Below are 14083 nucleotides of genomic sequence, written 5' to 3' on the forward strand. Positions count from 1 at the left end.
AAAAAAATTTTGATTGGGAAGGACATTGAGGACTTGGGTCGGGTGAATCATTTCTACTAAAGCCACTTCCCAATGGGCTTCGTGATCTAACTGGATGGCTTGAGGTAATTTGGCCGTGTAACAGCACAACGTGTTCTTGGGAAACACTTCCATGGAACTGTCACTGGGTAAGGTTAAGTAAAATTGGTTTTGGTGACTCATAATTCCAGAGTTCTGTGGCTGTCCGAGGGGTTACTGGACGTCAGAGGTGTGTCTCCGTCTAAAATTGGGTTCTGGTTGTGATTGAAGTGGTGACTGGCACTGGCACTGGACACAAGGTTCCCGGGGTTCCCGTTCGAGGTGAATTTCAGGGAGGGATTAGGAAGCAGGTAACCGATGCAACTGCTCAATAAAATGGTCCACAATTGTTTGTCTCCTTGTTGAAAACTCAAATTGGCGATGGCTGCCCCGATGACACAATACACCACGAAGATTTGGCAGAAAAAGACGATTTGCGTTTTAGGCACACGTTCTCCACACCACACCCACAAGGGTTGTTTTTGTAAATCTTGCACAGAAGAACTAGGTGAAGGAGGAGTGGTCGACGTAGCTGCGTCTGGTGTGTGAAAGGGCATGATGGTCACTTCTTTTTATAGTCGATGACTTGCGAAGCGTCGATCCAAGAATCAAAACTGGGTGGATATCCTTTCCAACGTACTTTGACTTCTTTGACACGTCGTTTGCCCACTTTACGGGTTCTGCGTTCGAGAATGCTTTCGATGTCGTACACGTCGTCTTCTTTTTTGGTGACACGTTGTAACTCGGGCAAATAAAACGTTCCTTTGAGCACTTCTCCGTTCATGTCTTCCAATTTATAGACGGCAGGATGACGGCCATGCACTCGTCCAGTGACGCGAAACAGTTCGGTCGTCCAGTTAGGTAAGTAACCTTTGTCGAAAGTGCGTTTGGTTTTGCCAATGCGCACCCAATCTCCTACGGCCAACTCTCCACTTTTCTTGGGGACAGCCCTCGTCGGGGACGTACAAAACAGGTGCTCAAACACCAACACTTCGTTGTCGGGAGTCACGTCTTGCGGGGCACGTCCGATGCTTCGATGGTAAGATTGGTTGTACGCTTGCACCAGGTGCGGTAAGATGTCGATGTACTTCAGAGTGTGGTGATGCGTAAAATATTTCCACATGCGTTCTTTCAAAGTGCGTTGAAAACGTTCCACGATGCTGGCTTTGGTTTCGGGATTCTCGGTGGTAAAAAAATGAATGTCACGTTTCTTTAATTCTTTTTGGAAAGCTTGGTTCAGAAATTCGGTGCCTTTGTCCGTTTGCCATCGAAGAGGGTGACGACCGCTTTGTTTCAACACCCGTTGCAGGGCTCGCACTAACTCGCTGCTCGATTTGGAAGTCAAGGGCACGACCCAGGCAAATTTGGAAAAGACGTCGATGACACAAAACAAATATTTGTAGCCACGATTGTAGCTGGCCAAATGAGAGACATCGGCTAAATCGGCTTGCCATTGATGATCGATGCCTTCCACTCGGGTGCGACTTCTGGCAAACTTGCGTCGAATGGGTTTGTGTAAAGTGTAGGTAGCTTGTTCTTGTAACCATCGTTGCACTTGAGGTAAACGGAGACTTTTCAGTTGCGTTTTGGCAGCACGATACAATTTTTGAACTCCTGCGTAACCTGCAGGATGGGAGGGATCGTAGTAAATGCTGGCTAAGACTTTTTCCATTTTTTTGTGTTGGTTGGTGTGTTAATAAGACACCCACTCTTGGAGGATGCTACTCTTTTTCTCTTGGGGTATTTTCTTGGATTGCAATGCTTTGCGTGTGCGGCCAGCAATAGGTGTCGAAGAGGAGAAGGATGTCTGAGCGGGGGATATCGGTTCTTGTTTCACTTCTGTCTTCACTTCTGTCTTCACTTTCTTTTTCTCTTGTGAGGAAGAAGGGGTGGCCATCATCTTTTTAATCCATCCAATTCTGGAGGTAGGTGGTGTTGTTAACTTGCGTACTTTTTCTGGTGGAGTTTGAAACCCTTCCTCTTCTTCTCCTTTTTCTGTCTTGGTCACGGGTACTGGTGGTACTGGTACTGGTACTGGTGATGGTGCTGGACTTTTCATCAAGGTCTTAAAATCTTTCAGAGTGGGTAGAGCTGTTTCGTCTAAAGCTTTCTGGTGAAAGAGTTGCAGTCGTTGCAAGAGTTGACCGTACTTTTGCGATTTTTCTGTTTCGGACAAATCTTGGCGATCCATCAAGGACTGCAATTCGTGTTGTAACTGGGACATCTCGCTCAAATGGGGATTGGGAGGTAATTGCGGGGTGTGTTGTTCTTGCCACCGATGGTATTCCATCCATCGTTTGTAAGGCACTAAAGCTAGTTTTCGTCCTTCCATGGGGTTGTCAGGGGTCAATTCTGAGATCTTGGGACTTCCGAGGCCTTTTTATCTTGCTCCCACCAGTCCTCCCAACATGGTTCCCAAGACTCCTTTCAGTATGGGGCCTAACAAGAGAGGTAAAATACCTCCACGTTGCACTAACATCTTCTTTTTTTGACGAATGGGAATTTTCTTTTGAACCATTTGGCGAAGAACGTGACGATGTTTGCCTAAACATTGTTTCTGGTGTTTGGACAAAGGGATAGTGCCTTTCAAAACGTTCAAACAACATTCGCACACGGTATCGATGACCTCTTTGGAGGCTGTTTGAATGAGTTTTTTTCGTAGGGGTGGAGAAGCTTTGGACAGGACAGATAACATGTCCCCATGTTTGGCTAAACGTGGTGGCAGTCCTTTCCTTTTCTTTCCTTGGGGTTTTCTGGAGGGTGACATCTTTGAGTCTTCAGGAGCACCAAAAAACACTGATACCCGACTTGGTCACAGGCCTTTTTTATACTGGAACGCGTCGCCACTGATTGTCTTTACGTCGTATTAGTTTGAGGACAGGCATGACACGTCGTGCAGGGGTACGTAACGGACTAAATCGAGCCAGTTCTTGCTTGGACAAATCCAGTAAACTTTGTAACATGCCCGATCTTTCTTGAACTTTGATTTTGGGAGAAGGTACTTTGTGAGCAGCAGCCACTGCCACTAAATTGGAAGGTCCTGCCACTGGGGAAGTTCTTTTGGGGGTCATCAACGGAGAAGTTCTTGGTGTGATCAACGTCTCCAAGTACTCTTCAGTTCTGGGTGTCATTAACGGAGAAGTGGACAAACGTGAAGCTGCCGGAGACGCAGTCACTGCCGTGGCAGGTCGTGGTTTGCGAGTGTAAGGTTGCGTCCTGGCCGAAGTGCCTCTCTTGCGACTAGTTTTCTGTGGACTTTTCTTTTTCTGGGGGCTTCTTTTCTTTTTCCGGGGTGGTGGTGGTGTCTGGTCAGAGGAGGGTCCTGCCACTGGAGAAGTTATCCTTGGGGACCTGGTCTTTTTCTTCTTGGGGCTTCGTTGGACTTTTGTCTTGGGTATAACTTTGGGGGCATTAGGATCCCATCTTAAGAGTGAGCGAATGATGACCCCTCCTAGAGTACCGCTCCCTCCAGGTTTCAAAATTATTTGTTTTTTGGTTTGAGTGTCGATGCGGGGATCGGCCAGTTGGACCAAAGCGACTTTGTTTCGATCGAAAAAGCGTTTGGTTTGATGAGGAATCTGAATGATTCCTTGGAGTAATTGACGTGCCGTCACCGTGAACCATCGTAAGACTTCTTTGAGACTAGCTTCTAAGACACGAGCTCGTGTTTGTGGATTTTTTTCTCGACTGATGCCATACAAGGCACGAATCAATTTGACGGGAAGATGCGACTGAAGGGACGTCATTTTCGCACTATGTGAGACAGACGAAAAACGGTCTGAGGTTTTTATAGATTTTTTTATGGGGAGTGAAATGAAGTCGAGGACGGAGACGTGTACAGGACAGGCCCTCCGTCTTGGCACCAGTGGTGAAACAAGTGGGTACGAAATCGCAAATCCTCGGGAGTCGTAGGTTTCAAATCGACGAGTAAATAGGCGTGTGGCGTTTGAGTGGCATCGTCGTACGCCTGAGTCAGCCAAGGCGTTCCTAACTGTTTGGCTAAGACTTGCACTTGCGATTTATCTCGAGGGCTTTTAAACAAGACCACGTAATGCGCATTGAGACTGATGGTGCGATGGGCTTTACTTTGTTGAAACAAATTTTGGGTGATGTAAACGACACTGGCATTACGGTGATGCCCTTTGCGCGTGAACCACAGTTTAATTTCTTCTTCGTCTTCTCCTAACATGTCGTCGAAAATGACCAAATGGGTTAGACGGGAGTCAGAGACGATGCCGTCGTCTTCTTTAGGAATGCCTTCCACAAACACGATGGAATCGCCTTGACTTTCTCGCAAGAGGCTGTACGCCGATTGCCACTCTTTGTAACACCACACAATTCGTTGAGGGGGTCGATCGATCAAATGATGTTTATGTTCGATCAAACGTTTGACGAATTCGGTTTTGCCTGAACCGCTAGGTCCAGCAATGAGCATGTTAAAGGGATGGCGAAGATACAAAGCCTCCCAACTGGCACGATCTAAGTGTTCGTCGATGACTTTGACAGTAGAGGAAGAGGGAGCAGAGACAGCAGAGGTAGCCATGGTGTGAGAAATGTCACTTGTGACACGAAAAACAAACAAGACAAGAGTTTATATACTTTTTCAGAACACGTTTATTGAATGTTTCAAACATAAATACGAAAGACAAAAATGCATAAAAGCCAAAGGCTTAAGTACAAGAATAAAAGGCACATGATAACCATGAACGTGGAATAAACACAAGTGTCTGTACCAGATGTTTTGGGTAAAGTTCTAACCAGTTCTATAGTAGGGGTAAGGTCACACAATTGTCCTCCCGAAAGGGTCTTTCAGGCCTGTCCACGACAGTCCTGTCCTGGGTGACGGGTTCTTCTGGCACCGTCACTAACACAGGTTGAAAAGTAACTTTTTTCCTTGAATAACTCTCGTGCATACTAGGCCACCTCTTGTGTCCAAGCCTCAAAACCCTGGTCTCGGTGATGTCCAACATTTGACTCCTAACCAATCTGGTTTCTTCTTCGTCAACGACATGGTAAGTTACTTCAATGAACAATGAACTATCGATCTTGCCTAGGGTTCCTTTTCATATACAGACCAATACCGACGTGACCGTACGGTAAGGTGAATAGATTGGGAAGTCGCACTCGCTTCTGGTATACAATTTGATAGACTTTTTCCAAGGGTCGACTGACGATGTGGTGAGTGGGTAAACGTACAATCTTGTTCGGTTGATAGGTGGTCACTTTAAAGTTTCCATCCTCTCCCGATTGCAAGGCTTCTTTCAATACCCCAAAGTTGACCACTCGACTGGTACGATGATTCAGAGTCAGTCCTTTCACTTTGCACGTCGTGTGCACTTCTCCTTGTTTGTCCCGGTATTCGTAGCCGTAATTTTTGGGACCACCACTGACGAAACTTAGAATCTTGTCGTCGGGATGCTCGTCTGTCCAGGCTCCTAAACGGTCTCCTTCGATGTCAGGGTGCTGTTGAATCGGGTGATGGATGTAAATGCAACTGTCCGTGTCAAAGTACAGGACGCGTTCTTCTAACAGTTCTAAAGCTTCGTACAATTTTAAGCGAGCATGAGCTGTCACGTAAGCCGCAATGATGACATTTCCAAAAGGGTCGTCTTGTACAAAGTCCAGATCTTCTTCGTAATTGATCAAGATCAAATCCTCTCGAACGACGTCCACGTGTTTCATGTATTTGGTTTTGTCGTGAATCATCTGGAAGTAGCGGGAAGGTTCTGTCAAATATTCCGTCTTGGGTAAACACGGTCGTTGTGCCATTTTACCCCACAAGCAATTTAACATCACTTTGGCAAACGATCGCCTGCCTTCGTTTTTTTTCGATGTGGTCTAAAGAGATGCCTTCTTGTGCGTAGTATTTCTCTTTGAATTGTATTTGGTCTTCGGGAGTGTGACACCAGGAAGGATAGCCGCTGGCTTCTTGTTTCAGTTTCAAAAAGGCATCCACGTAGTCGGCGAAAATGCCTTTCTGAGTAGGGTCACCCTTGTGGTACTGTTGTGTCTTGGGAAAGTGGCAAATTTCGTACACTTCTAACAGTTGGTATCCCATGTCCAGAGCTTTGAACAATTCCACGCTGACCCAGGTTCCCGTCAAGGCACGTTCTTCCTGGCTGTGATGGCAAGGTTGGTCCTGGTTGCACGTTTCGGCACAAGTACGGCACAAGGGAAACATCAGTTTGCCTTGACAATGGTGAGGTAAGACGGGATGGTATAGGTTCGTGGGAGGCAAAACTTTACACTTGATCAAGCCTTCGTATTGTCGAATGTTTTTCAGGTCAATGTGTTCCGTCAACAATTGCGGGTGCCCTACAGGAAAGCGACAATATTTGCACACGTAGGGATACAGCGAACACACGTCCAAGTATTTGATTTCTTCTCCTTTCTCTTCGTCGGCTTGGTACAGCAAACAGGTGGCATTGGTCCTTCCTCCGTACAAACTGTCCCTCGGGTTCAGCGGGTCCATGAACTGGTAACTTTCCACGAGGCGTTTAAACTCGGGATCGGTTTTCAAACTGTGATCGTACTCGTGTTCCCACATTTCCACCACTTGGTATCCTTGCTGTTCTAACTTTAGGCGTCGCTGACAAGTGTCCTGGTACAAGTCTTCCATGGTTCGTTGCAAAAACTGATTTTTAGTGTCACGGTCAGGGTAACAGACGGGACATCCGTGAAATAAGCAACCGTTAAATTCGTACACGATCTTGGGGTTTTCTAAGTCCCAGCCATCTACCGAATACGTTCCGATGGTCTTTTCGCCTCCTCCGTTGCGGGCATGCTGAATCCATTTTTCTTCCTTGTCGCACAAGTAATGTAACCAACGTAGGGCTTTGACAGAGTATTGACGCTTGACATAGTGGGTCGTTTGAGGACTGATGACAGCCACGGTGTTTTCAGGCATGAATCGTTGGCGGTACACTAAGGAACACGCTTTGGCAATGGTGCAAGCTTCTTTCAAAGGATCGACCCCTCCGTGTTCCATGAACAGTTCTCGAAATTTTCCACAGCAACGTCGTAAAATGTTCACGTCGGAACGACAATACTTTAGCATTTCTTCCTGAAAGTCGAAAGGGTCGGAGGCATGAGCCTGGTACCAAGCGTAGAAAGCTTCTCGTTGTTCGGTACGCATGTTGTCGGAGTCGTAATAGTGAGCCTCAGGCAAATGGGGTAGAACGGCATGTTGATTGGCTTCCGTATTGAAAAAGTGTGGAAAGTACCCTTTAGCCATTTCTGTCATTCCAAACGTTTTAGGCATTCGACTCAAAGGCATGGCCAAGTAACTCATCGAATCTTTAAACTGTACTTGTCCCACTTGCATGAAAATGATTTTGGCTCCGTTCAAAGTGACTTTAGGACGCTCGGTGCCTTGTTCCGCATAGTACCTCAAAAGAAACTGTCCATCGTATCCGGAGAAATTGTGAGCCATCACCGTGGCATGACGATGACAATCTCCGTAACGTTCGATGTCCTCTTGGCTCCACGTCTTGTCGATGGGGTCTAAGACCCATTGGGCAAAATCGGCTAACGTGTTTGGTCCCCGAAAGATTTTTTCACGCCCTCCGGGAATCTTGCTGCAGTGAGGGCAATGACTGAAGATAGGTTCTTGAATGCACTTCTCGCACGCTCGATGAGCCACGCAGAAATTAGGAATGTGAATGCCGGTCTCTTGCATACATTCGAAATCGAAAAAGATGAAATTGCCTTTCTTCTTGTGACCGTCCTCTTTCTCTGGTGGGGGTTGGTATTTTTGCACGTAGCATTGGTGTTCCAAGTCCACGATGCGGTGACAAATGTGACATTTTTTTTTTCCTGAACATACGTGTGCCTTGGTACTATTGGTACGTATGCCTTGTCTACACGTAGGGCACAATCTCAAGAGTTGACAAGCACATTTCTGCTGTGAACCTTGCGTCTTCAGATGTTGTTGGTAACAGGTAGGACTGACAAACGTGCGCAAACAAGTCGAACAAGGCACTGGTCCTTCGCTCAGACAGGGTGGAGAGGCCAAACATCCTGGGCATTTTATTCCACAATGCTTGTGTTGCTCTCGATTGTTATAACCATAGTCACATTTCTCACAATAATAACCGTATCCCAGGAATCCAGTGATACTGGTAATGGTATCGAAATGGTCATCGTGATGATAGACATGAATGTATTTTCCGTCCTTAAAATCTTGGCCTCGAAACAACAGAGTTCCACGCATTTCTTGAGGGTGCACTTTCAAGGTGTAGCGTGGAGCTAGGGCATCTTGCAATTTTTGCATCTCAGGAATGCCACAGGGTGTGTCTTTGGACAGTCCGGCTTGTTGTAACAGGAGTTCTGCTTCGTTTCGTTGTTTGGCTCGATCGCATCGTTGAATAGTTTTCCAGGTTCTTTTCCATTCTACCGTGTCGTTCTTGTTGGCATAGGTTCGTCCCACCACGATGGCACGGGCTAAACACATCTGGTCTTGAGGGTTGTTAATTCGGACGAGACTCTTTTTGGTGTTGCGAAGGTCGTCCACCAATAACATCTTTTTGCATCCAGTTCCTTGAGGAGGAGAGACGTGGGCCATTTTCAGTGTGGCTTTACCATCGGTGATGTCAAACTGGTCATTAGATTGTTGCACCTTGTCCATGACTTTGGAAGGGGTCAGTTCTGCGGGTCTGCTAAACTCGATCCAAACAGGGGATTTCAAACCGTCGTGATCTATGGATAGTGTCAAGCGATCGTCTTCTTTGGCTTGACATTGTCGCTTGAGTGTAGTGAGCAAAGAATCCCACATCTCGGTGATGAACCCTTCTGCTTTCTCCAAGGGTACGTCGGCCTTGAAATCTTTAAACTTCACCGTGTAGGTGTAAGCCGTGGTTCTAAATTTTCTAGAGGAGCGCTTTTCCGTCTCTCGAATGGAATAGTACTTTTCAGGGTTGACTAAGGGTGGTGAACTTGGTTTAGAGGGTTCGGATTCTGGTTCACTCATGTCCTCTTCAAAATCACTGGCATGAATTTGTGCCAAGATTTCAGCCCTGGTACGAGGCGATAGATCACGTTTCTGCCTCTTACTTTCTTCTTCTTCTTCTTTCTTCTCGAATGAATGGGATCGTTTCATCTTGAGTGCAAAACGTCAAATGACTCAAGTTTAAACACCATAGACTAATTTATAGTCTTGGCAAACCAGCGTATATAAAAAGGGTGTGTGTCTTGTCCTTTCACTATTCATTTCACTCTCAAGCCGAGCACAACGATGGAAGAGACTACCCAGATGGAACGTTTCGTCAGAGCTTTGCGAGGGGTCATTAGAAAATTCTCTTCAGACCAGCCGACGGACTACTCTCCTTCCTTTCGAGATAAAAGTCAAGATACTTGCTATATCTGTCAGAAGAAAGGGCATTGGTCTTCAGAGTGTCCAGACCGTCCAAAAAAAAAACAGGGGCTAAAAAAGACAAAAGTCAAGATACCTGTTATTATTGTAAAGAAAAAGGACATTGGTCTCCAGATTGCCCAAAAAAGAAACAAGAGGAGTCAGAAGAAAAGAAGGATTCTTCAGAAGAAGAGAGGGATTCTTCGAAAGAAGAGAGGGATTCTTCAGAGGAAGAAGAGGAAGAAAGAAGACAATTCTATTTAAAAGAGGAAAAGAAACAGGAGAAGAAAAGAAGAAAGGAAGAAAATGAGGAAAAAACGGTGAAGAAATTGAAAAAACAGAGAGACTAAATAAGGAGAAAGAAGAAGTGTAAGAACTTTTTAAAGTGTTCTGTGGTGAATTGTGAATTGGATTGTAAAAAATGGATAAAAGAATACATGAATGATATAAGGTAAGTGTCTTTGAGTTTTAATTTTAAAATAAGAAGCTACACTCAAGCACTCATACACAGACACGTACTATAAGGGTAAAATGGGTGGGGTTTATTTTTGAGTTATTGGCAAATTGAAATTGTATTTCTTTTCGAGAAATGTGGGTGGCCCTGAAAAGGGCCTTTTTTCTTTATGGTGTAGGAGTGAGTTTAACCAATCAACTTTAACTGCCTTAAGCCTTTGCCACGGCCAAGGCCTACTTCTGATGATTGGGTTGAAATCACTAAGGGTGGTACGACAGGCTTAGTCACAGGGTTGGCGTGTTTAGCTCGGGAAGGTCGTATTCTCTTCGGTCGTGATAAAGAAGTCTGATACATTTGTTTCAGACTTCTTAACTCCGCTAAAATGTCCAACAGTACCGTAGCCGTTTGATTTTCACCCTCTTGTTTCTTTGCTGCTACTTCTTCTTGCTGTTGTTGCTGTTGTTTTTTTCTTACCTCTTCTTGTTGCTGTTGCTGTTGCTGTAGGAGAAAAGCTTGTTCCGCTTCCTTTTGTCGTTGCATAAATTTCTCCAGTTCTTCTTTCTGTCTCTGTCTAAAATTCTCCACTTGCGGTAATGAAGAAGGTAACGAAGGTTCCGGAACAAATTCTTGCGAGGTAAGAAAATCCACAAAATCCCAATGTACCTCTTCTGAAAGTAAGTCCGGGTTCCCTTGGGCAGTCTCCCCTGCTGGTGCACCCCAATGGATCGTTTTCTGAGTTTCCGTCATGTTGAATCACTGTCGCATAGATTGACTGCACACAAGCGCTAACGAATCTATATAGACCACGTGACGTCACAGACTGCTCTCTTCGGATTGGATGCGAGCTGACTGAATTTTGTAACGCGTGTTCGGATTGGTGAATGAATTCAATCCGTTTCAATCCTTCCTGTACCTATAAATAAGCGCAGTTCACTGCATTGATTCACTTGTTCTCGTCGCTTCAAGATGTGGACCGATGTGCAATCTTCTACGCTTGTGTCTTCCATGATGTTTAGGACAGACATGCTCATGTATGTCCGATCCAAGTGGACCATTGTCCACAGGACAAACACCAGCCTGTGGATACGTAGGATCTACGTTGAAAGACAAGGATGCCTGAAAAGAGTGCTGATTTACGGACCAACAGTGAGACGTAGCCTAAGGACAAGAAGAAGACCAATGCGGTACCATTTATGTTAATGAATACATTAACATAAACCCAAAGGCCCTTTTCAGGGCCAGCCATATTTCTCGAAAAGAGATAGCCTTTCCATTGCCTACCCCTTTTTTAAATTTAAATTTAAATTTAAATTTAAATTTTAAAAAAAAAAATCCCAAAAGCCCGAACTCTATTCCCCATGTTAATTTCCCCTTGTCGCTAGACAGACCCACACTATAGTTCCATGTTAAATTCCCCTTGTCGCTAGAGTGACCCACGATTTATTCCCATGTTAATTTCCCTTGTCGCTAATCTGACCCACGATTTTTCGCCATGTTAAATTTCCATTGTCGCTAATCTGACCCAGGGGTCTCTGTAATGCTAATTCCCATTGTCGCTAATCTATCCCCATTTACTACTAATAAGTTTGCATAAGTATATTTCTTATGTTAGTAGATTATTGAATTAATCCATCTATTAAATATTTCGATGGATGCGTTAATTTATTCATTGTAAAGGTAAGATTAACTTTGAGCCAACCTTGAATTTTTACATAGATTTCGATATTCATTTAATAAGGGGCGAGTTTTCTATAGCTACATTCCTCACAGTATTGATGTGCGTGTAGTATTATAATTATTCTATTTTATTTTAAAACTAAAATTAATTTTAATTGGTAACCTAAGTTTTTACATTAAATTTCAATCTTGATCTACACAAGGATAGATGAGAAGAAAAAAAGATAAATAATTCAATATTCAGTAACGGTAAAACGAATAATTATATTGCAATTATAGTAAATAGCTCTTTCATACAATGCAGAAATCATTTAATCTTCAAAGTTTGTTACTATTGTTAAATTTTAACTATTTTAATCCATCTCGACTCTTAGATTTCGCACGCACGAGCTTATGTGTTACATTGTCAGAAGCAGCACATGGGTCGATGGGATCATTCGCATGGAAAGAATACTACCGGTACATGTATGATCCCCTCACACCTTTAATAAGAGTGAAATTTGTATCGTGTTGTTGATTTCTTGTCGTTTAACGTCCGACGGTTCTGTGTAAGAATTTATTTATCCTCTTCCGATAATAATAATCAGACACGTATTTATGCAAAAAATAATGAACTTAAAGCATCAAGATATTGATTGAAGCAAGCAGTCATATATATCCCCTTTTGTTTTCCTCTACTGTGCTATATTTCTAAATCCACCCCCACCCACTCCCTTACAGGACTACTCTACGGTACTAAACACCAAACGAACGCACTGAAGTAGATCGGTGTCTTTCGCCCTTGATGGTTTGTATGAAAACACGTACATGATTAAATTGTTGGTACCTGCCAAATCTTCCCGATTGTAGCCATTACAAATTATACTCAGTTTGCATTACATATATTTTACCTTATTAGCTTTGGTCACCAAGCCTAAATTCGGCTTAATTCACTCTACAGGGAGTAGTTCAGTAGGAGGGGCTTCCGACTAGCAATCAACGGTCGCGGCTTCGATACACGCCAGTCCAGCCGGGGTCGGCTGCCTCAATGTGTCCTTGGGAAAGACGCTTAGCCCCAGTTTTATGATATATACAGTAATGTTTTGAAAATGCGGTAAAAACAAAAAAAAACAACAAAAAAAAAACAAATTACAAATAATTCAATGTGCATCAGAACAGAAAGTGTTCAGATTTCTTGGTAATATTGTTATCGACCCAGCAGTGAAAATGCTTATAACAGTTTATTCTAGTGAATAATCACATTTTTTTTTTTTTACTTAGAAACTGCAGTAATTCAATTCACGGACTAGTATAATACAAAGCCATATCTTCTCACATGTGAAAATATAAGATTTCCTATCATGCCATATGACGCTTGATTGTGCGTGTCTACTTGTTATTTGCAACAACACAGAACTGAGCACTTTGCGAGCTAGAACAGATTAACAGAAACTGCATTACATTTCAGAAGTGGAAATTAAGTTTTGCTGGCTAAAGAGAGCTTACTTGGCGCCGTTGGCGTCTAGATGAAATTACCTTCCCTTACTTTCTTGGCAAGAGTGATACATCTGCTATGATGCATTAAGGAATCGGACTTGCTTTGTGATCAAATAGTTTTAAAAATGTCAAACATTTATTTTACTGCGACCGATTAGGTCAACTCAGTCATACCACTCTCTTAATTCACTGATACGTGTACGATCAGTCTTTGAAAGTAAGATGAATATATGAAAAAGGAGTGGACCGGGGTTATGCTGAATAGTTAACGAGTGAGTTTAATTTTCTATGTTTCGATTTTGGAGCAAGATTGGTATATAATAAAAACAAAACTTTTCTTTTCCTACTTAATACTGAAGACAGGAGTGTTTACATTCCTACCGGTAAGTAAGATATACAACTATAATTACTTAATTTTAGTTTATACACAACTTGATGATCCTAATTATTGATAATTACACATAGCCATGGTTAGAATAGACTTTATCTTACAAATAACCAGATACAGAGGTGGTATTTTATTGTTGATCAGTATATGGATACTTGTTACTTCTTTCTCTTGTTGCTTTTCTTCTTGTCGACATAAGGGACTGTTAATAGTATTTCAGGATAATACGATATTATAAATTTAAAACTGGTGAGGAAACAGCGGTTTTATACATGTTCGTTGAAATTGGGATGTAGACAATGACTCGTACACAAAGCTATTGTTATCCCCTTAATTCGGTGTCTATATCGGGCCTGTCGTAGGGTTATGTTCATTGTACGTGGTCAGAACCCTCTAACTGGTCATCAGTGACATCACTATTAAAATATCCGATCAAAGTAGACATTATGCATCTACTATCGCGGGATTAATCATTTTCTCTGGCCTTTTGAAGTTACAGACAATCGGTTTGGAGTCTCGGTATCCATTTATATTTATTGGATTTGTGGTTGATCAGTGAAGCTTTAAATCTCACTCAAATTCAATTCGGGTTTCTGATAAAGTGTCTTGTCATCACTATTCCTTTCTACGCGGGCGTAAACAAACAAGATGGACCGGAATCGAACAGTTCGCAACAACAGCA

Source organism: Sinohyriopsis cumingii, chromosome 7, assembly GCF_028554795.1.
Source record: "Sinohyriopsis cumingii isolate HCF-2022 chromosome 7, ASM2855479v2, whole genome shotgun sequence".
NCBI classification, from domain to species: Eukaryota; Metazoa; Mollusca; class Bivalvia; order Unionida; family Unionidae; genus Sinohyriopsis; species Sinohyriopsis cumingii.